The sequence below is a fragment of the Camellia sinensis genome, chromosome 7 (genome assembly GCF_055761805.1).
Source record: "Camellia sinensis isolate YWXY chromosome 7, ASM5576180v1, whole genome shotgun sequence".
NCBI lineage: Eukaryota > Viridiplantae > Streptophyta > Magnoliopsida > Ericales > Theaceae > Camellia > Camellia sinensis.
The window spans coordinates 49964710-49987002 of record NC_138967.1 but is presented as its reverse complement, the minus strand read 5'-3'; the positions used below and the strand labels follow the sequence as shown (position 1 = coordinate 49987002).

Sequence of the window (22293 nt, the reverse complement as noted above, 5' to 3'; positions counted from 1 at the left end):
CTAAGAAAACTCAATAATACAAGACTCAAACAAGAGGACTTATAACTATTCACCTAGGTTTACCTAGGAGTGTAAAAATGGCCTGCCAACATAAAGCCTGCTGGAGGCGCAGCCTGACGAGCCTAGTCTAGACCCACCTTGACGCCCAACATCACTTGCAAGCTATTTTGGTGAAAAAAAAAATTTAAAAATAAAGTTAGTCCTAAGGCCCGAAACCCGATTACCCATGGGTCTAGGCCTATATTTTTTGGAATTAGGCTGCCACAGTCCGGTCCAATTTTTGGCGAGAGCCAAGCGGACCTAGGCTAGGCCAAGCCATTTTTACACCACTATGTTTACCTAACTCTGTAGACAAATGCATCTGTTTATCTAAAATTATCAAGCATAATTGCAAATGCATTTGGTGTTGAGAGGAAAAGAAAAAGAGTAATTGCTAATATTGGAGTCTTTCTTTCTTTTAATTATCGACACTACCTAAGAGTGAACATTTTTGTTATTTTCTGGGGAGGTTGAAGTGGATGTAGTCTATAGAATTAAGGCGGGGTGACTTAAGTAGAAGAGTGCGTCTAGAGTACTATGCGATAAAGGAATACCTACTAGACTAAAAGAGAAATTCTATAGAATAGCTATTAGACCAATGACATTGTATGAGACGAAATGTTGGGCAACTAAAAAACAACATTTAGATAAAATAAGTGTTGCTGAGATGAGGATACTTAGGTGGATGTGTGGCAAGACTAGAAAAGACAGAGTTATGAATGAGTATATTTGAGAATGGGTAGGAGTAGTATTGATAGAAGATAAGCTGAGGGCTAATAGATTGAGATAATTTGGTCATATACAATGGAGACCAATAGAGGCAGTAGTGAAGGGATGCGATATACTGGCAGAAGATGGAAGTGTTAGGGGAAGGGGCAAATCTATATTGATGTGAGCTAGTGTAGTAAATAGAAATATTAATCTCTTTAATTTGACTAATGATATGACCTTGAATAAAGTCAATAGGAGAAGAATGATTCATATAGTCGACCCCATTTAATAGGACTTAAAGTTTGATTTGGTTTGGTTTTTCTAATTTTAACCGTGTATATCAACCATCAAATGTTGGATTTTATTTGCATTGCTACACCAAAAATGCATAATGTTTTTTACATACTCGTGAACATACAACCAACACCCAAATGCAAAAATCAAAGTAATCTTTTACTTTGATGATTCTAAAAATCATGCCACATATGTGATTACAGGCAGAACTAGAACTGACAGGGAAAGTACCAAATGATTGAAACATAAACTACTGTTGTATAACACTTTTGATAATATTGATATGATTTTAATCAATGTGCGTGTAATGAAATTTAAGAAATTATAATGAAAAAATAATAAATACTATCTGGTCATAACACACTGCCTTTTTACGAACTTCATACAATAAATTGAACCAGTGCCATCCATGAAGACCTATTTGTCAAGTGATACCCCTACATTGGTACTCTGTGGCTAGAAGGGATTTACAACACTGATGAGAGAAAACTAGAAACTACATACCTCTTATCCACTTGTTGCAACAATTCTAGGACCCCAAGAAAATGATCCAGCAAACTGCATTCGATGATGATGTCCTTTGTTAGAGAGGATCCCACAATCCTGTTAATGAATACAGCAGATCTATGGTTGAAGCGAATGTCTCAAGACAACTAATACGTTGAGCCCAGATGACTAACCCTAAAGGAGTAACAAATCCAAGGTAATTAACCCCAATTTTTTTTTTATTTTTTATTATTATTATCTAAAATAAGAATTTCCAAGCAGATGAAAATATTCAAGCATTCAAATACTTTTTGAGATGTACAAATTAGGAGGAAAAAGAAATCAAATGGAATTTTACTTTCTCTTTGTTTGGCTGTATTGGAAAATTGTGAAGGACAGTATTTTGAGGGAATTTTCTTGCTTTGAAGTAACCCAGTTTTCATTATAAAACAGTGAGGAAAATGGAGAAACATGACTAACCACCAAAGGAGGGGGACGCAGGAAACCCGCAATCAAATCAAAATCACATTTCTAATAAATGGATTCTTTATGTTTTTGCTTTTTCTTCCTCTTTTTCCCTCTTCATTTCCTTTCCCTTTCTTTTTTGTTTTACCTGACTGTTCCAGGGAACCAAAAAGAGCCTACATGTATTTATGAAGCAACAAAATTCATACTTTATGAGTGTTTGTGAACTCCTAAAGGCACACTTTGACAGCACCACACTTTGACAGCACCTTTTCTTTGACATTACCTAATAACCAAGGTTTTAAGTAAAGGTGGCTGCTACCATAACGGTAACGGTAGCGTTGATGCAGCTGCAGAAAATAACGGCCATAACATAACAGTGGTGGCAATCGACCGGAGCTATAAATTTTTTGATTCTTCGCACAACTTTAGGAAAACATACTAACAAACATGTTTTTATTTCAAAATCAAATTTAGTGAGGTTTATAATGATTTTTGTATGTTTTGTTTAGTTGTTAAATATGATCCAATATGTGTACTAATTTTAATGTTAGCTTTAAGTCACTATAGGGATTTTTCCTATTGTTGGATGTATTTAATTTTCTTTACTTTACTAATTATACTTGTAGATAACTTCCCACTTGTTAAGAAGAAAAAAAAAAAAACGAACCATGTTTAATACTAAAAATGATAATCTCATAAACGTAAGTACATACATAATACAAAATATCAACATACTAATGTAAAAATACTTGACATGATATACAAATTTTGTTCAATAAATTTGACCTAAGAGCAAATATAGATATAATATTATAATATTTATTACCTAAAAAAAAAAAAAGATATAATATTATAATATTCAAAGAATCAAATGAGAAATTAATGAAAGTTCATTAATAAAAAGTAATGAAAGTTTAGAGAGAGAGAGAAGTAAGCTCATTTAACTTTGATAGCAACTCAAGTCTTGTAAAACTTGACTATTGGACATTCAAAATGTGTAGCTCTAAGATATTCGCATAAGTACTATATCATTTTTGTGCGATTTTAACAACTAGAAAAAAATGGCCTTATATACAAAATCTATAAAAAAATAAAATAAAAATAGAAGCATATGATCGTAATGGCGGCAAAGGTCAAATGAATAAATTTGACCAAAGAGCAAATATAGATACAATAGATAAGTTAATATTTCAAAGAATCAAATGAGATTAATGAAAGCTTTTCAATAAAAAGGTAAAGAAGTTTGGAGAGAGAGAGAGGGGGAGAGAGAGAAGTAAGCTCATTTAACTTTAATATCAACTCAAGTCTTGTAGAACTTAAAGATTGGACATTCAAAACTCATAGATCCAAGATTTTCACATAAGTTCTATATTCTTTTTGTGCATTTTTAACAACTAGAAAAAAGAGAAAAGAGAAAAATGGCTTTATATACAAAATCTATAAATAAAAAAAAAATAAAAGCGTAATGATTGTAACGGCGGCAACGAAATTGTAATGGCACCGTAACAGCCATTACGACCTTTACGCAACGTGGCGGCCATTACGATAGCGGCCGTAATAGGTGGCAGCAACGATTGCGGAGGCTTTTTAAACTATGCTAATAACAGAAATTCTAGTAGTCAACAACAATTAATCAGGGAACATAAAGAGTGTCAGAAGAACCTTTAGGAATAAAAACTAAAGGAAGAACTAGTTGGTGGAGATATAAATAGAGCCTTCATGCGCAAAGAGGAGGTATCTAACATTGACTTGCTAGCCGTTAAACTTCGTTGTAGAGTTTTACTACATAATCCAATCAACATCACTTTATCGAGTTTTCCTACACATTTTATGTCCTCATATGCTGTTACTATCACTGCTGCTAAGATAGTGTTTGGTCCAATAGAATGAAGTTGAATAGAATAATCATTCCATTTGACCTGACGAAGAACACAATGATGGCTGCTCAACGAAGGAGACTGATCTCCTTAACCGCAGCAAGAAGAAGATTAAAAGTGCAACAGAGCAACCAGTTGATAATACCATGGCTGAAAGTCAATTGGTGAAGGGTTCAGAGGATGTTCAAAATCCCATTCACTGTGAGCAACAGTCGAAGGAAGACCCATCTAACCCACCAGATGAAGATCCACCCACAATCCAAATGGAAATCAAGGAGGTAAACAACAAATCAACTAGATCCTTCAAGCAAGCACTCCCCCGTTCGAGATTCAACGAAAACCGAAATGAAATTTTTTTTGATTGCGATGTGGAGGAGCTCTCCTCAGACGAGGAGGATGCAACTACTGATCAGAGGTTGGAGCTAGATGATGAGGTTATGGAGGAAGCCAGAGATGGGATACCCAAAGTAAAGATACCACCAGGCCTCCTGAAGAAAGTGCGTGAGCCATGGAAAAAGTGTTTGATTGTGAGGCTATTGGGGAAAACCATAGGGTATAAACTGTTCATGATCAAGATGACAAAGATTTGGGGGCTCCAAGCAGACTTTGAAGCCCTAGACATTGGTGACGGATTCTTCATTGTTAAGTTTGACATGACTGATGACTACACCAAGGTATATACTGGAGGACCATGGATTGTAATGGATCACTATGTCACAGTGCGGAAATGGCAACAAGACTTCAAATCGGACAAAGCGGAAGAGGATACTACCGCGATATGGGTGAGATTTCCTAATCTCCCCATTGAGTACTACAATGAGAAAATCCTCTACCACATTGCAAAAGTTATTGGAGTTCCACTCAAGATCGACATCAATACAGCCATGGCAGCGAGAGGCAAATATGCACGAGTTTGCATTGAAATGGACCTCAGAAAGCCCCTAATCTCTCACTTTTCTATAGGTAAACACACTTATGGAGTTGAATATGAACATTTACACTCAGTATGTTTTTCTTGTGGCAAGATTGGTCACCGGAGACAGGCATGCAGTGATAAACCTATTCTGGCGACGGTGCAAGAAGGCCAGGCACTGAATGGAGTTGGAAGCCAAAGCAATGGAAGCCCAGTCAGCTCTAGACCAAACCCAAGTGGGAAAGAGCATAAAGATGAGGTAGGCCCAGGGAATTATGGGCCATGGATGATTGTTCCAAGCCAACGAAGAAAATCAAAAGGCCCAACTGTGCATAGAGGTGCTAATACCCAACCGAATAATAGATTTGAGATCCTATGTAAGGAAGGAACCTAGGCCCCAAAGCCCAAGTAAGCAAGGAAAAAGGAAAAGGAAAAGTCCACGTAGATGTGGACTTTCGGTACAAGGCCAGAACATCAGCAAAAACAACTGAGATAATTAGCCTTGGTATGGTTACTGAAAAGAAAGGTGAGGAAGCTCGAATGGGAAATATAGGAGGCATTGACATGAAGATACGAGATCAAGTAGCAGCAATGGGGGAGTGTGAGACATCAAATCCACAGAGTAGTAAACACCATTTCTCTACCACCACAACCCACCCACCCACTCACCCAACCAACCCTAGCTCACATTTCACAAATTCTTCTACTCGAATAAACTCTAGAACCAAATTCCGAGTTCCCCCAGATAAAAATGGAGGAGGAAGGAGAAAACTACCCTACGGAGAAGCACATGCTGCATCAGAACAGAGTATTGGTGTGTCTATCCCCAGGGAAAGAAGTGTTTCGCCTCATCACCTCAGAATGGTGGAACAAGGCAGTAAAGTTGAGGCTTCAACCATGGAGACAGGTGGCTGCAAACCAGGATATGCATTACCTATCAATGACACCACTGAAGTCGATGGAAGATAATTTCAAAGCCATCAGAGGCTACTTGGCATTAGATAGCCAAGCACCTCTACTACAACAAGCTATACCATCTATGGATTTGCTAATCTGGAATTGCAGAAGAGTAGGGAATAAAAAGTTTAAAAGGAATATGAAGGACTTAGTGTAGATCCATAAACCAGACCTGGTTGTCCTTATGGAAACTAAAGTTGAGTTTAAGGCTATGGTTTTGTTCTTCAATGGTATGGGCTTTACAGCTTCAGCTCATGTAGACCCAATTGGCCGTAGTGGAGGTATTTGGATGATTTGGAACCCAAACATAGTAAATGTTAGAGTGGTGGAAGCTAGCTCCCAGCAAATCACTGCTACAATCTCTAGGCAGGACTACCCAAACTGGCTGCTCTCAGCTGTATATGCAAGTCCAAACAGCAGCCTGAGAGAAGAGTTATGGGATCATTTGGAGGAAGTTGCTCGTCATATGACCAAACCCTATTAGTTGCTGGTGACTTTAATGACTTCACCATACCTAATGAAAAACAAAGTCTACAAGGTAACCTGAACCAGTCCCTGAGTCAAGATCAGAGGAGGAGAAGGAAATTCAATGCAAGGGTTGATAATTGCAATCTTATGGATCTAGGGTGTTCAGGTCCTAGGCTGACTTGGTATAGCAACAGAAAAGGCTGGGCAAATACTATGATAAGGTTGGATAGAGCGTTGTGCAATACAAAGTGGAGAACCAGTTTCCCAGATGGAGCAGTTCGGAATCTCCCTCGCACCTACTCAGACCACTCCCCTATGATGGTGTTTACTCAAGGTAAGTCTCCCTTTAATCCCACTTGTAAACCCTTAAATTCATGGCGGCTTGGATAACTCATGAGGATTTCATAAATGTTATTATAATAGTTGGACCAAGAACCTTGCCTTCCTGAGTAATAACCTTCAAAAACTAGCTCAAGCAGCTAGTGTCTGGAACAAAGAGGTCTTTGGCAGATGGTTACTTGGAAGGATAGAAGGCATTCAAAAATCTTAGGCCAACATCTATTCTCATAATCTTCATATTCTTGAGTTAGATTTTATCGATCAATATCTATGAAGCACGGACACGGACACGGGACATGACACGGACACGGGGACACGCAAATTTTAAAAAAATGGGAGATACGACAAGCTGGGGACACGTTTAATATATATAATTTTATTTATTTATTATATGTCTAAAATAAAAAGAAAATCATTAATTTTTATACAATTACAATAATAATAAAATTAATAAACATATTTTTTTTAAAAAAATTAATAAAAAATGAGTTTTTAAATAAAAATAATTTATTTTATGAATTTTAGGTTTAACAAAAATAAGGATAAAAAAAGAAAAAAGTAAAAAAAAAGAGAGGGAAGAAAATAAAAGAGGAGAGAGAGAGAAAGAGAGAGGTGAAATAAAAAAGAGGGGACAGTGAATCAGCAGAAGGGAGGAAAGTGAAATCAGAGAGAGAGAGAGAGAGAACAGGAGAAGTCGAAGAAAAGGGAGGAGAAAAAGGAGAAGAAGACGAAGAGGACGAGACGAAGAAGAAGAGAGCAGATGAAGAATACCTCAGCTTCTTCAATTGATCTGAACAGGTTAGGGCTCCTCTTCTCTCCTCCCTCGATCTCTGTCTTCTCTCCTCTCTTGATCTCTTTCATTGTCTCTATTTCTCTTTCTCTATCTCCTCTCCTCCCTCGATCTCTCTCTCTTTCTCTCCAACAGTTAGGGCTTTAATGCACCTCAGGCGTGTCTGGAAAGTGTCACAACGTGTCCATGGCGTCTCCGACTGCAAAAATTCAAAAAAAAAAAAAGAGGATACGTTAGAGGGAGTGTCAGACATGTGTCCACCGCTCGTATGCAAGCCATGGGAACGTGTCGGTGCTTCATAGATCAATATAATAAAGTGCTTTAATAGGAAGAGCTTCTGTGGTTTCAAAAATCTAGATCTAACTAGATTACCCAACGTGAGAGGAATACAAAATTTTTCCAACTTACCACTATCACCAAAAGGAAAAAGAGAAAGATTGAGATGTTGAGAAATGATAGTGGGGGTTGTTGTGATCAGCCTGACCAACTCAAGAATCGGATTACCAGTTATTTTGTTAATCTTTTTAGCTACTCCCCTACCACCTCTCTTGATCACTGGAATAATTTGGTGGTTTGCAAGGTGGCTCAGGAGATCAACTCCAAACTTACTAAAAGAATTACTAATGAGGAGGTTTGGTAGGCTGTGAAGAGCATTCATGCTTTTAAGGCCCCTGGGAGGGATGGGTTTCAATCATCTTTTTATCATTCTTGGTCCATCATAGTGCCCTCTGTTTGTGACTTTGTGCAAGACTGTTTTGTTAAGAACCATATTCCCTCTGATATTAACAAAACTCTTGTTGCTTTGATTCCCAAAATTGACAACCCTGAGAGAATTCAACAATTTAGATCCATTAGCCTTTGCAATGTGTCTTACAAATTATTTTCAAAATCATTGTGAGTAGGATCAGACTCTTTTTGAATAACATTGTTAGACCTAACCAATGTAACTTTATCCCTGGCAGAAGTACTAGTGACAACATAATAATTTCCCATGAGATCATCCACACTTTGAATCACAAAAAGGGTAAGAAGGGGGGTATGATTTTTAAAATAGATTTGGAAAAAGCTTATGATAGCATCTCCTGGGATTTCCTCAAACAAACCCTTTTTGAATTTGATTTTGATGTTAACCTTATTGACCTCATCATGTGTTGTGTTACTAATGTTGGCATTGCTATTATTTGGGATGGTGAACCTCTTCAAGAATTTAAACCTCAAAGAAGTCTGCGGCAAGGAGATCCTCTCTCTCCTTACCTCTTTGTGTTGTGTATAGAGAGGCTATCCAATATGATTAGCCTCCAAGTTGAGAACAAGCTTTGGAAAGGGATTGAGGTCACTAGAGGTGGTCCTTCAATCACACACCTATTCTTTGTTGATGACCTCATGCTATTTAGGAAGGCCACTATGTCAAATTGCAACACTATAATGCAGGTTATGGATGAGTTTTGTGAAATCTCTGGGTTGAAAATTAATTCCCACAAGTCCAAGCTGTATGTCTCTCCTAACATTGAGAGCAGGACAACCAAAGATTTGAGCAATAAATGTGGCATTCCTCTCACTACTGAATTACGGAAATACTTGGGTGTTACCCTAATTCATGGGAGGGTTACCACTAGACACTTTAATGATATACTTGGCAAAATGCAAAGAAGATTGGCTGGGTGGAAGGCTAATGTGTTATCTTTGGCTGGCAGAGCCACATTGATTCAGTCAGTGACTTTTGCTATTCCTTCTTACACTATACAAACAATGCTTGCTCCTAAAAAGGTGAGTAATGAAATTGAAAAGTTGAACCGGAATTTCCTTTGGGGTGATACCCTGGAAGGGAAAAAATTCACCTTGTTAAATGGGATGTGGTGTGCAGAATGAAAAGGAATGGGGGTCTTGGTATAAAAAAAAGCTAGAGACCAAAATCTGGCCCTACTTTCTAATTTGGGCTGGAATATGGTCAGAAGACAGGAAGGCTTGTGGTGTGAGGTTCTTAGAAACAAATATCTTAAAAATACTTCTTTGCAGGATTGGCCTAAAGGGAGGCAAGCATCTTATCTTTGGAGAGGCATCACGTGTACTAAAAACACTCTCAGAAAAGGTATTAAATGGTCTGTGGGTGATGGCTAGACTGTTGATGTGTGGAAAGATTGGTGGTATGGTGACAGATCCTTTGAAGAATCTGTTTCCAGCCCTAATCTTGCCAAATCCAGTGATGATCCCAGGTGTGTTAAGATTAGAAAACTAATGGGAGATGATGGAAATTGGGATGATCAATATGTTGACAGCATACTCCCATCTCCCATTGCTTCTCTAATTCTGAACACTGTCCCTCCTGATAGCTCCATTTTGGATTCTCCTATGTGGAAAGGGGCCCTTGATGGGGAGTTTACAGTTTCCTTTGCCTACAATCTTATTCAAGGGCATCCTCACATGGATGAAGATTGGACATGGGTGTGGAAGCTTAGGCTCCCCCAAAAACTTAAGGCTGTGTTTGGAAGGGTTTTGGAATTATAGTTCTACCTCTATATTCTAATATGATGTTTAGTTTGAGTTTTGGAAAATTAATTTTACTTCTCCTTTTGAAAACTCATTTCAGGCAGGCTTTTAAATTTTAAAATTTGGCCTACCGGTCGTCCGGCCGGTCAACCTGAACAGTGTGATTTTTTTTGCAATTGGCACTTTTTTTTTTTAATATATATATTTTTAATAAAACAATATTTTTGAAAAATTTTAAAATTTTTTATGAGTTTTTAATAGATTTCTGAGTTATGTGTTTGGTTATGAGTTGTAAATTTTTGTATCAGATATCATATGTCACATAAAAAATTTTGCACTCAATTCAAAACCGTTTTTAAATTTTTTTTTAAAACTCATTCACCAAACAAATTTTTTACATTCAAATCATAATTCCAAAACTCACAAACTCAAAATACAACTCCTACTTTCAAATCATATTTAAAAAATTCTATCAAACGCTACCTAAAGCTTTCTTATGGACTTTACTCCATGGAAAGTTGCTTACTAACCATATGAGAATGAAGAGAGGCCTTACCAATGATCCTACATGCCCCTATTGCAATGGGTCTGAGGACATTGGCCACCTGTTCAAGGACTATTATAAAGCTAAGGAAATGTGGATTGCTACTTTCGGCAAAAAGTGGTATTTGAGTATGGTTGGGAAACTTTGGAGGGATTGGCTAATGAGTAATGCTGGAAACAAAACTCATTTTAGTAAAGACATCTCTTGGTACACTGTTTTTATTGTGGCTTTATGGAAAATTTGGAAAAATAGAAATTCTTTTGTGTTTGATGGCAAATCTACGTATTACCAAAAGAGTGTCAAGTTCATTTTAGATTACTCTATAGAGATCCACCAAGCTTTCATCAACTCAATCCTTAATCCTAGACCCTCTTACAGACTTATTCATTGGTGCTTACCTCCTGCAGGTCGGATCAAATTAAATACAGATGGATGCAGGAAAGCTGGAGGAGAAGAAGGCTTTGGAGGTCTACTGCGGGATGAACGAGGAGGTTGGATCTGCGGTTATTATGGCAAACTGCAAATGGGAACCAGCCTTGAAGTGGAATTGTGGGCATTGTATAAAGGCCTCACAGTTATTTTACAAATAGGATTATCCAATGTACTGATAGAAACAGACACAACACAAATCGTGAAGCTGCCAGAGGAAGAAACCGTGGCCAATTGCCCTTTCAGAAATTTAGTGGATGATGCAAAAATTCTGTTAAGAGGCTGCGAATGCACAATCCAACACATTTGGAAAGAAGGCAATCTCTATGCGGATGCGCTAGCCAAACTCAGAGCAGAACAACCTGAAGATATGCTGGCGGTGAATGTACCACCAGCTGAAATTAGAAGTTTGCTAGTGAGGGACATGATTGGTTTATCCACTGAATGGGCTTAGCCCTTTCTTTGTGTTTTTTCTTTCCGATGTAACCAAAAAAAAAAATATATATATCCATTCACATATTTGGTTGACTGAAAAACATAATGAAATATGCATTGCAACTGAAATAGTCAATCACCATTGTAAGAAAATGATCATTCCATAGGGGAGCTTAAAGAATGGCCATTCCATTTCATTCCATCTCTTTCCAATGAACCAAATAGAGCGAGAGATTAGAAAAGCAATGGAGCAATTTTTTGTAGGGTAGAATGGAGGAGGAATTCAAGTAACCATTTGGTAGACTAGGGCTTAATTTGTACTCCTATTATAGGATAGGGACTTGGTATTAAGAAGTTAGAAATGCCTAATCAAGCTTTATTGGGGAAGCAGAGGAAAAGTTTTGTGGGTGAGAGGGATATATGATGAAGAATGATAGTAGCTTTGAAGTATGGGTGTGATTTAGGGGATTGGACCTTCTAGAAGTATCTGTTTCTTTTGACATATTTGGAAAGGTATTAGAAAGGAGTGGGAATAAGTTTGTAGTGAATATTAGTATGGTGAGGAGGGTGAAGTTTTGGTCTTCAAGAGAGTAAGCATTGTAACTTTGTGCACTTAGGTTGTGTTTGGACAATGGATTTGGATAGGTCTTTGGAAAGGAAAAGGTGAAGGAAATTTGCATGAAATACAAGATAATTTTTTTCTTCATTTCCTCACCTTCTCCTTACCTTTCCAAATCCCTACCTAAATGCATAATCCAAACACAGCCTTACTGTGTTTGGTATAGATGAAGATAATGATGAAAGAGAAATCTAACAAAAAACCTTAGAGAATGGCAGGGGCAAAGAAGCTTCGTGCAAAGCCTTTCTAGGTTCTGCCAGCTGTCAAATCTCTCGAAGTTGTTACGCTATATCTTCTACATGTTGCAGTTGAAAATTTTCCCTTTCCCTATAGTCCACAGAGAATTGAGCTTTTGTCTTTGTACCTGCACAATGCTTAACCTGTATCCGAGTCACTCAACTTCCATGTCAATTTTCAATCTTTCATTGTCAACTGCTGACATCAAATTTTACTGTAGACCAGAAACTACAGATTTCTATACATATCCTTGCTTGAAAATCAGCTTCTTCATCCCATCCGGAAATTCATAATTCCTCTCCAAGAGCAAGGGTGTACAGTTTTGCTTATCAATAGACAATACCTCATTAACTGAACTTTTATCTTTTACAATTTCCTTCTTGTCAATGGATTCACTAGCTGTTGGAGCATCAGCCTGTTCTCTCTGTGTGTTCACCATTTACTGAATGACATCTTGTAACTGTTAATTTCCAATATGAATCATCTGCCTATAAGCTTCAACTTCCCTTTCCAAGAAATGCTTCTCTTTCCGTCTCCTCCCAAGAATTTCTTTAAGGATGTTCATTTCTTCAGCATCATAAGCAAATTTTTCTTATCCTCTGGTATTGCCAAGCCTCCATTTCTATGGATGCCTTCTTGTCTTGTAGACGCAGTATCATAGCCATGGCCTCATCTGCAGCTGTAGCAGCAGCACTTCTCTCCTTCTCAAGCTCAAGGTAAAGAACAGCACGAGCAACATGCTCTTCTTCAAGTGGCTGTTCCAAAATTCTGATTGCATTTTTCTCATTACCTTCATAACCCAGTTCCTTCTGCACATTACTCTTTATCTCTTCATAGGATGATTCACTTTTCTCAGCTAGTTTCTTTTCACGAAGAGTTTCACCCAACTGAAAGCCATGTGAAGCTCTATCCCCAAAATTCTTAACAACTGGAGTGTCCTCGTCATCTAAATCACATACCACACACAATAGCATTGTCATGCATTGTATTAACAATAACCTAAGCATGGATCTATGAATGCTTCCATTTATGTTGTGTAAGATTCCATGTAAAATTTGATGCATCAACCAAGAATTCATGACAACTCATGTCCAAAACATTGTTCTGAAATGGGTGCAAAGCTTATGCCCTGAGGAGAGCACAAGGAATAATCCTTGAGGTTTAAACATTCACACTAACAACTTATAGTGCTAATTGAAAAAGAGACATAAAAACTATACTTTAACCCTTGCCATATATGTATTATTTGTTTAAAACCAGAACAACCTCTTCATTTCTTTTTCTTTTTTTAAATGCATTTTATTTGTTCTTTCTTCTTTATTGTTAATGTTTATCTGCATTATATCCATGTTAAGTAAAAAAGAGGCCAAAACTCTATTACGTATCTACGACTCAGAGAGAAAGAAAAACTACAAATTCTACAAATCTAGTTGTTTGGGATTTGATCAATTAAGAATAAAAATGTAGGTATCGTCAAAGAAACACGAAGCACTAACCTAGGGGGTGAGTTTAACCAATAAATTTTTAAAAAAAAATTCCCTTACAAGTCGTCTTACACATACACACATAGATATATAATTTCGATCATCTGAAGGGCTCCTGAACTTTTCCACTTTTTGTTCTTTGCTTTAAGGATTTTAAAATATAACTCTTTTAAAAGCTTTTAGTATGTGCATATGGGACCTCCAAGTCTGTCCTCGAAAACCCCAGGAGAATTTAAGAATCCTTGTTTTTAAAACTAACTAAAGGATTTCAAAACCAAGGAATCTGACATCCCTTTATGGTTTAAAATCCCTTCCCATCCCTTTGCCAAGAATGGCCAAGATTGTTAAAAAAAATACAAGACGTAATTTCACCAGAAAGGATCTTCACTGGGGTATTGTATATGCATTGTCAGTTGAAATTGTGACTTTTCATGTATAGCATATACAAGAAACCGTTCTGATAAGTTTGTGCACTTACAACACCAAGCTTCTTCAATTCTTTATTTCAGCTGTGTAAGATTATAGCACAACTTACGTTGATTTTAAAAATGTGAAAGTGCATACACAAAATACACAGATACATGAGTTCACAAAATGAAACACTAATGCCTCTCTTCTTCTTCTTCTTCTTCTTCTTCTTCTTCTTCTTCTTCAGTTAAGGTGCAAAATTTCGGATGAAATGAAAAAAAAATTAAAAAAATGGATAGAATAGATCAAAATCAACACTCACAATTAAAGTGATGAGCATCAGCTCCAGAGCCGACAGGCAGTGAACTGCATTCAATCTCATTATTCCCTTTACAATCAATGCTAAAATGTGACGATCATTTGCATATGAAGGGTCATAAGAAACAGGTGAAACTTTTGCATAATCAGCAAGACCTTTTCGACGTCGCCTAAAACCATTCCTTGGCCTCCTGATTTACAATCCCCTTACCCTTGAGATCAAACCCTCCCTTCTTGACATGAACTGATGAATTCACTACATCAAGCCCCCTAACCAACTCATTCCTCAAAATCAAGTCCTTCTCATCCACATTTTCCAACTTCCTAGCACCCGATATTGAGCTACACGACGCTTTGCCTTCCATTTCAACAAACCCATTAACACAATTGGTTTGATCTTTAATCAACTTCAAATTCAATTGGCAATCTGGGTTTTTCGCGCCAATTGAATGAAAGGGGAACTTTGTGTTCACAGGCAGTTGAACAGAAGAGACCGTCTCGATTGGGCAATCAATTAACAGCCTCTTCAAGCAGTAATTGCTATTGGCGTTGCCAAATAGGCCATTAGAAGGACATGGTAAGGAAAGCCCCAACAAACCCAGAAATTTGGAGGTGAAAAATGCAAGAGTGGATGCATAGAGTAAGAGATGAGCAATAGCTAGATCAAGGAAAACACCCACTATGTCCATGAATGAATGGCCTGGCAATGCCATTTGGGATCTGCATAATCCCTTGTTATTTCTTAATTGAGATTCAAAACGAGCACACTACAATCATATACCCTTGTTTGTTTCCAGAGAAAACTGAGGGGGAAAAAATAAAAAATCAATACACAACTTGACTCTTCTTTCTTCTCCAGTAAGATAATAAAGACGAGATTCAACCCATTCATTTTAGAACAAATTGACCATAAAATTAGGGCTTGTTTGGCATATACTGTATAAGTCAAAAAGTTAAAAAGTTACTCTAAAATTCAAGAAGATATCATTATTTATAAAAAAAAAAAATTAAAAAATCAATTTTTTTCAACAAAAGTACACACGGAATTGATGACCCGTGCAGCTGCTGTGTGGCAGTGGGGAAAACAAGAAATGATTGGGTGTGCTTTTTATACACACCGTTGTTCGTTTCATGGAGGCTATCACGGGTCCCATTTTGACAATCTGAACCGTTCAATGTATAGAAATCGTCAGGTACTATATATTTGCAAAAAATCACATTGATCAGATATCGATAACTATATGATCAAGTCAGTTATGTACAACTAATGGATGGTGTTATAATTTATGATTGAAAAATAAATAAATCTGAACAGATAGCTATCGATATCCGATTAACGTGATTTTTTATAGGTACATATTGTTCGACGCATTACACACATTGAACGGTTCAGATTATTAAAATGGGACCCGTTATGACCCCCACGAGCCAAACAAAACCGTCTAGTACAATGCCCAAAAATTAGCCAATAATTTCCTACTCCAATTCACACACGCAGGATGTACGGCTGGGCCCACTTCTCTCTAATCTTCTCTTACACACTTTTTTTATACAATTTTTTAATACACATTTTTTCATAAAAAGTCAAAAAGTTAACCCAAACCTCCATATTTTTTTTTCAACTTTTTTAGTCCAAAAAGACAAAAAGTGCACTTTTTTAGGACACCCCAAACCAGTCCTTAATAAGAAAAAATTCGGACCCCTTTGCTTTTGATTGGTCAAAATTTTTTTTTTTCTCTCAATCACTAGCCCCCACGTGTCTAGAAGGTTTTTTCTTCTCCCCAATCACCAACCCGTGTGTGTGGAGGGGGGGTTTAGGGGATCATTATATATATTTTTTTCATAAAAATTAAAGAAGTCTCAAAACAAAAATCAAACGAGACTAAAAAAATCAGATTAAAAAAGTTTTAACAAAAAAAATTGACTATATTAGCTAATGTCAAACAATCTCTCAAAAAGTAGAGAGAAAAAAAAAAAAAAAGGGTATGAGAGAGATACCAAAAAGAAAGAAAAGAACAACACATGAGATATCAAATCAGTTTTGTATAAAAAATAGATGGTGTTATAGTTAACAGTTGACATGAAAAACTAACACGATTAGATAGCTATTGATATTCAATCAACGTGATTTTTTACAAACATATAGTACTCGACGAGTTCTACACATTGAACGGTTCCGATTAGTAAAACGAGACCCGTGGTGGCCCCCATGGGCCGAATACCACTGTTCAATTTATGCCCAAAAAGGAGAGAATCAGGGGTGGTTTGACATCCCCTAAATAATCTATCTTTTTATCTTTTTTCCATCACATCACCTCTCTACTTTTCTGCACATCTTTTCGTAAAAAGATAAAAAGTACACTTATTTAGATCATCCCAAACAACCCCTCAATCTCTTACACTATACCCCCTGTCGCGCTGTCCCTCATGCTTCTGACCGTACGGGCTATTCCATCTATAACTTCTTCTATACACTTATTTATACAATTTTTTAATACACATTTTTTCATAAAAAGTCAAAAAGTTAACCCAAATACTTATATTTTTCCCCTCAACTTTTTAGTCTAAAAAGACAAAAAGTACACTTATTTAGGACACTCTAAACAACCTCTTAGTCCTTGTTTGATAAATATTTTGGCGTTAAAAAAATAAAAACAAAAAACAAAACAAAATAGGTAATATAAGTTAATAAGATTAAGTATTACATTCAAATCATAGTTATATAATTTTTTTTTATAAAAATCAAAAAAGATTAAAAAAATTAAGCTAAAAAAATCTAAATATAAAAAAATTAATTACCATAAGCAATGTCAAAGGAAGCCCCTCATGAGAAGCTTCCTTTTCTTGTTATTGATTGTTTGTTTATTTGTTTGCTTGCGGTGATTTTTCAAAACACTAACGTTAAAATGGTAGGGAGTATGAAAATAGGCCCAAGAACATTATAAGAGAGAGAGTAATGCTAGAGAGTTAGAATTTTATTAAATTTTTTATTAAATATTTCATATGATGTGGGATTTACATAGCGAGCATTTGAAAAGTTATTATTTTAGTAGATTATTTTAATTTTTGATTATTTTAGTAGGTTAAAATTTTTATATTTAGAAAGATAATTAGATTTTTTTTTATAATTAGATGTGATATTTATAAAAATAAATAAATAAAATGATTATAAATTTGATATAACATTTTACCTTATTAACTATTTTATTTTATCTTTTTATAAATTTTAACTTAAAAAATAAGTTGAAATTCTTCTTGCTAAAAACCCCCCATAACATATTCCCATAAAATATCTAATAAAATACTTGATAAAATGTTTTTTTTTTTTTTTTTTTTGGTATTGATGTGGGTTTGCTCATATGAAAGTACCTGCGCTTTTGTTTTGTATTTGAGGAATGGCAGAGATTCAAAAGTTTTATTAAGGCCTCGTTTGGGAACATGCTAATTTAGTAATTTTTTAGTTATTTGACTAAAAATATAGGTAAAAAAAACTTGTATGTTTGAGATAAATTTTTGGCTAATTACGAAAAGATGTGCAAAAAGTAGAGAGAAAAGAGAATCTTTGACTTTTTGGTATGCGTTGTTGGCTTTTTGGCTAATTTAGTAACTTTTTGGCTAATTAGCTAAAATAGCCTCTTGCCAAACGAGGCCTAAGTCATGGTTGGGCTAATATTTTTGAAGTTAAATAATTATAAAAAGATAAAATAAATTATATAAATTAATAAAATAAAATATTACTTTTTAGAAGAATTTGGTGATAGACCCATCAATGTCTAACTTGTCCTTCAAAAAAAATAAGAATTATATAAATTCTTTCAAAAGACTCTAATATTTTAAAACTTATTTCTTCTACTATAATACCCTAATATATATATATATATATATATATATATATGTGTGTGTGTGTGTATGTGTGTATATCAACTTGTAATCACTCTCGCTCGTCTCAATCTCTATTCTCTTTGTCATGCACTTAGTTGTGGGGACATAAATTTTGAATGACGACACGTGGCCGAGGTGTCACTGAAGTGCTAGCCGTGGTGCCACGTGTCTTGCTCATGATGCCGAGATGATCTCGGCTAGGCCAAAATTATCTGCGAAGATACCGGAATCCGGGACAAGCAGATAAGAGACAAGAGTCCTAGAATGAGAGAAGACTTCAGTTTGGATAAAGATAAGACTCTTAGAGAGTATCCCAATCCTACTAGGAGTTCAAGATTAGCAGTAATCCAAAGTCTATTGAAGCTAGGTTTCTATTGGGACTATGATAGTGTTAGCTATAAAAAGGAGGCACCCACATGGGTCTAAGGTACGTTTTTTATATTATGAATAGTGAGTTAAGTACTTTTGTTATCTTTGAGAGATAACTGACTTGATCGTCGGAGTGCCCCCGGATGGACGAACCACCGCAAAAGTCTTATCTTTCTGTTACAGGACATTCAGGCACCATCTATTCTGCCAGTGCTCTCCAGTTGAATACTAGTTTGGCAGTGTGGTCAGAAATCGATTCATACAATTACTATTCTCTTCATCGGTGCTATCACTTCTCTTCATCGGCACCACCGCTGCTCACCATGGAACTCTTTCTCTACCGTCTTCATTACCACCATCATTTGTTGCATCAACAACTTTAGATTTGAGATCATTCACAATTGTCGTCACCGAAAAATGACGATTTGCAACGATTCACAAAACTTAAATCTCAGATCCTTCATTCTCTCTCTCTCTCTCTATATATATCTGTGTGTGCGCGCGAGCGCGCGTGAGACTCACTATTTATGCTCTCTCTCTCTCTTTCTCTCTTTCATTCTTCTTCTTCTTCTTTTTCTTCTCTTGATCCTCTGTTTTCGAACTCTATCTCTCTTTCTTCTTCTCATGATGCTTTATTATTTCAAATTTTTTTTTTACTCTGGTTCATGATACAAAACTCTCTTGTAAAGTCATCATTGCAGCTTGTTTCTGAGTAAAATTTTACTCTATAATTTAAAAAAAAAAAGAGAGTAAAATTTTACTCTGAATCAGAGTAAAATTTATTATGATTTAAAGTAAATTTTTGCTGTCATTAAGTAGATCAGTATGTTGTTAACCAGAGTAAAATTTTACTATTACGAAAATAGAGTACATATTAAATAAACGAACCAGAGTCAAATTTTACTTTTAGATCTATAAACAAACAAACAAAAAACTCTTAATTTTTTATTGCAATATCTCGATTTCTCATTTTCTGTCAAATTTAAGTTTTTTTTTAATCTCTAATTTGAAGTTATTGATCTCAAATATGAATTCGTAGGTATCAAATCTGAGATGGTCGGATTTAACCATAAAAAATGGTGGTTGTCGGCTGACGATGAGGATGAGCGATGTTGATAGACGATGAAGATGGTGGTAACGATGAATAACCATCGAGTTGGTGAAGAGAGAGAGAGAGAGAGAGAGAGAGAGAGAGAGCGTGTGTGTGTGTGTGTGTGCGCTGTAAAAGAGATGAAAGAAAGAGAGGGTATAATGGTCAAATAAAATATTCAAATAACAAATTTTGTCCTTCATATAGAATTTTATAATTATAAGGGGGTTTTAAAAGTACGAAATTTTTTTCAGTCTTTTTTTCAAAAGTTTTATTAAGCCATGGTTTGGCTAATATTTTGGAATTAAATAATTATAAAAAGACAAAATAAGTTATAAGTCAATAAGATAAAATATTACTTTTTATCTATAATTATTACATTTTTTCTCTCACAAAAGTCAAAAAAATCCCAAAACAAAACCAAACGAGGCTAAAAAAGCTATACTAAAAAAGTCTCAACACAAAAAAGTTAGTTAAAAAAGCCAATGCCAAGCGAACCCTAAATGTCTCATATAGTTCTATGTAAATTCTACATTTATGTGAGATATTTAGTAAAAATGTTATAAAATTTTTAAAATCTCTAACATTTTTCTTTGTATTTTCCACGTAGATACCACGTCACGTCGTTCAACTCCCTACCTGTCCCTAACGCCCAAAGATTTGTCTCTGATAATCAGCTATTTTAGTAGTTTTTTAATTTTAATTTTTTTATAAATAGAGGTATAGAAAATAAAAAGAATGATTTGATAATTTATAATATTTTTTATTGTGTTTGGTTTTTATTTTTTATATTCAATTATTTAAAAGTTCAATTTTTTATTTTTTGTTAGTGAATATTTTTAAAATTTTAAATAGTTTGTTTACCTTTTAAATGCTAACAATGATTCATCCCCCCTTTTTCCCCATCCCCTTTGACCCCCTCTCTCTCTCATTGGTTACATTTTCTTTTTCTTTTTCTTTTTTTTCCTGCTCCTCCAATCACCACCTGTCACGTGGCAAAGGGGGGTGAGGGGGTGACCCCCAAAAGGGGGTCCCAAGCATTATTCTTTAAATGCAACTTACTTAGATGTATCTACAAAGTAAAATATTTGTAAAAAAAAATTTAAAATCAATAAATATACAAAAATACGAAAATTTTACTGAATTTTCGTATTTTTTATTTTTGGTATTTAATGAATTTTCTAAAGATTTTTTTCACAAAAATTATACTTTTTAAGTGTATTTAGGTTAGATATATCTAAAAATTTAAAAAAATTGTTTAGAATATTAAAAAAAATTCAATGCAAAAAAAATTCATTTTTTTAAAAAATAAATTCTGAAAAACCAAACTAAACAACCTGTTTTTACTGTAAATTCAACCTCCAAAATGAATTTTGTCAATCTCACATGTATCGTGTTATCTATACTATTATATAAAGGATAAATTATAAATACACTTCTGAGATTTAATTTAAAATACGAATTATCCCTTGTGGTTCTGAAAATTACATTCTACCCCCTAAGGTTTCTAATTTCATAACAAATTGTCCATTTTATTAATAAATCATTAAGTCAATTAACAATTTTTAATGATTTTAGAAAATATGTTTCAATTAATAATTTAGGTAATTTTATTATTGTATAGGAGAGCAATTATGAATTTTATTTTTTTAGTTAATTCTATTAAATAAAAATTTCTAACAAGCGGGTATTTGTAATATTTCAAACCACAAAAGGTAATATGTACTTTAAACAAATCTCAGGGGTGTAATTGTAATTTACCCTTATATAAAACAAAGGAAAAAAATAAATCAACAAAAACAAAAATAAATGGGTAAATTACTAACACACCCCCGAGGTTTATTTAAATTACAAATTACCCCTGTGATTCTAGAAATTACATTATATCCTTAAGGTTTCTAATTTCATAACAAATAGGTCATTTTATTAGTAAATCATCAAGTTAATTAACAATTTTTAATAATGTTAAAATTTTATTTCAGTTAATAATTTAAATAATTTTTTTATTGTATAGGTAAATAGTTAGAAATTTCAACTTTTCAATTAATTTTATTAAATAAAAAATTCTTACAAGGAAGTATTTGTAATTTTTCAAACCGAAGGAGGCAATTCATATTTTAAGCAAACCTCAAAGAGTGCATTTGTAATTTATCCAAAATAAATCAACAAAACATCTATAATTAAAAAAAAAAAGCACAAAACCCAAACATCCACATCATGGGTCGTCATGTTTTCTCAAGTTTTTTTTTTTAATATTCTAAAAAAAAAAATTAGAAAATTGATTCACTTTTTAAACTATTTGGGAAACTAACATGCTTTTTGAAATCGCATTTTGAAAATGCGATTTTGAAATTGAAATTGCATTTTCAACATGTAATTTCACCTTGAAATCGCATATTGAAAATGTAATTTCAAAAAGTGAAATCCATGTCATTATAAATTACATTTTCAACATGCGATTTTAAGATGAAATTGCATGGAATCGCATGTTGAAAATATAATTTTAATTTAAAATTACATTTTTAAAATGCAATTTTAAAAAGAATGTTAATTTTCCAAATAGTTTAAAAAGTGGGCCAATTCTCTAAATTGTTTTTTTTTTTTTATAGAATATATAAAAAAAAATCCATGTTTTCCACACGCATTGGT

At 34.7% G+C, this 22293-nt stretch overlaps 1 long non-coding RNA gene across 2 annotated transcripts; it reads right to left on the bottom strand.

Moving 5' to 3' along the window:
- Positions 1 to 1357: 1357 nt before the first annotated feature.
- Positions 1358 to 15189, bottom strand: LOC114283367 (uncharacterized). Of its 2 annotated transcripts, XR_014335310.1 has the most exons (4): positions 14308 to 15189; positions 12060 to 13039; positions 7324 to 7541; positions 1358 to 1647 (listed from the first exon to the last, which is right to left on the bottom strand). It is a non-coding gene; the product is annotated as an uncharacterized LOC114283367 (long non-coding RNA). The 2 variants fall into 2 exon arrangements; XR_014335311.1 differs by lacking the exon at positions 7324 to 7541.
- Between the last annotated feature and the right edge of the window lie 7104 nt (positions 15190 to 22293).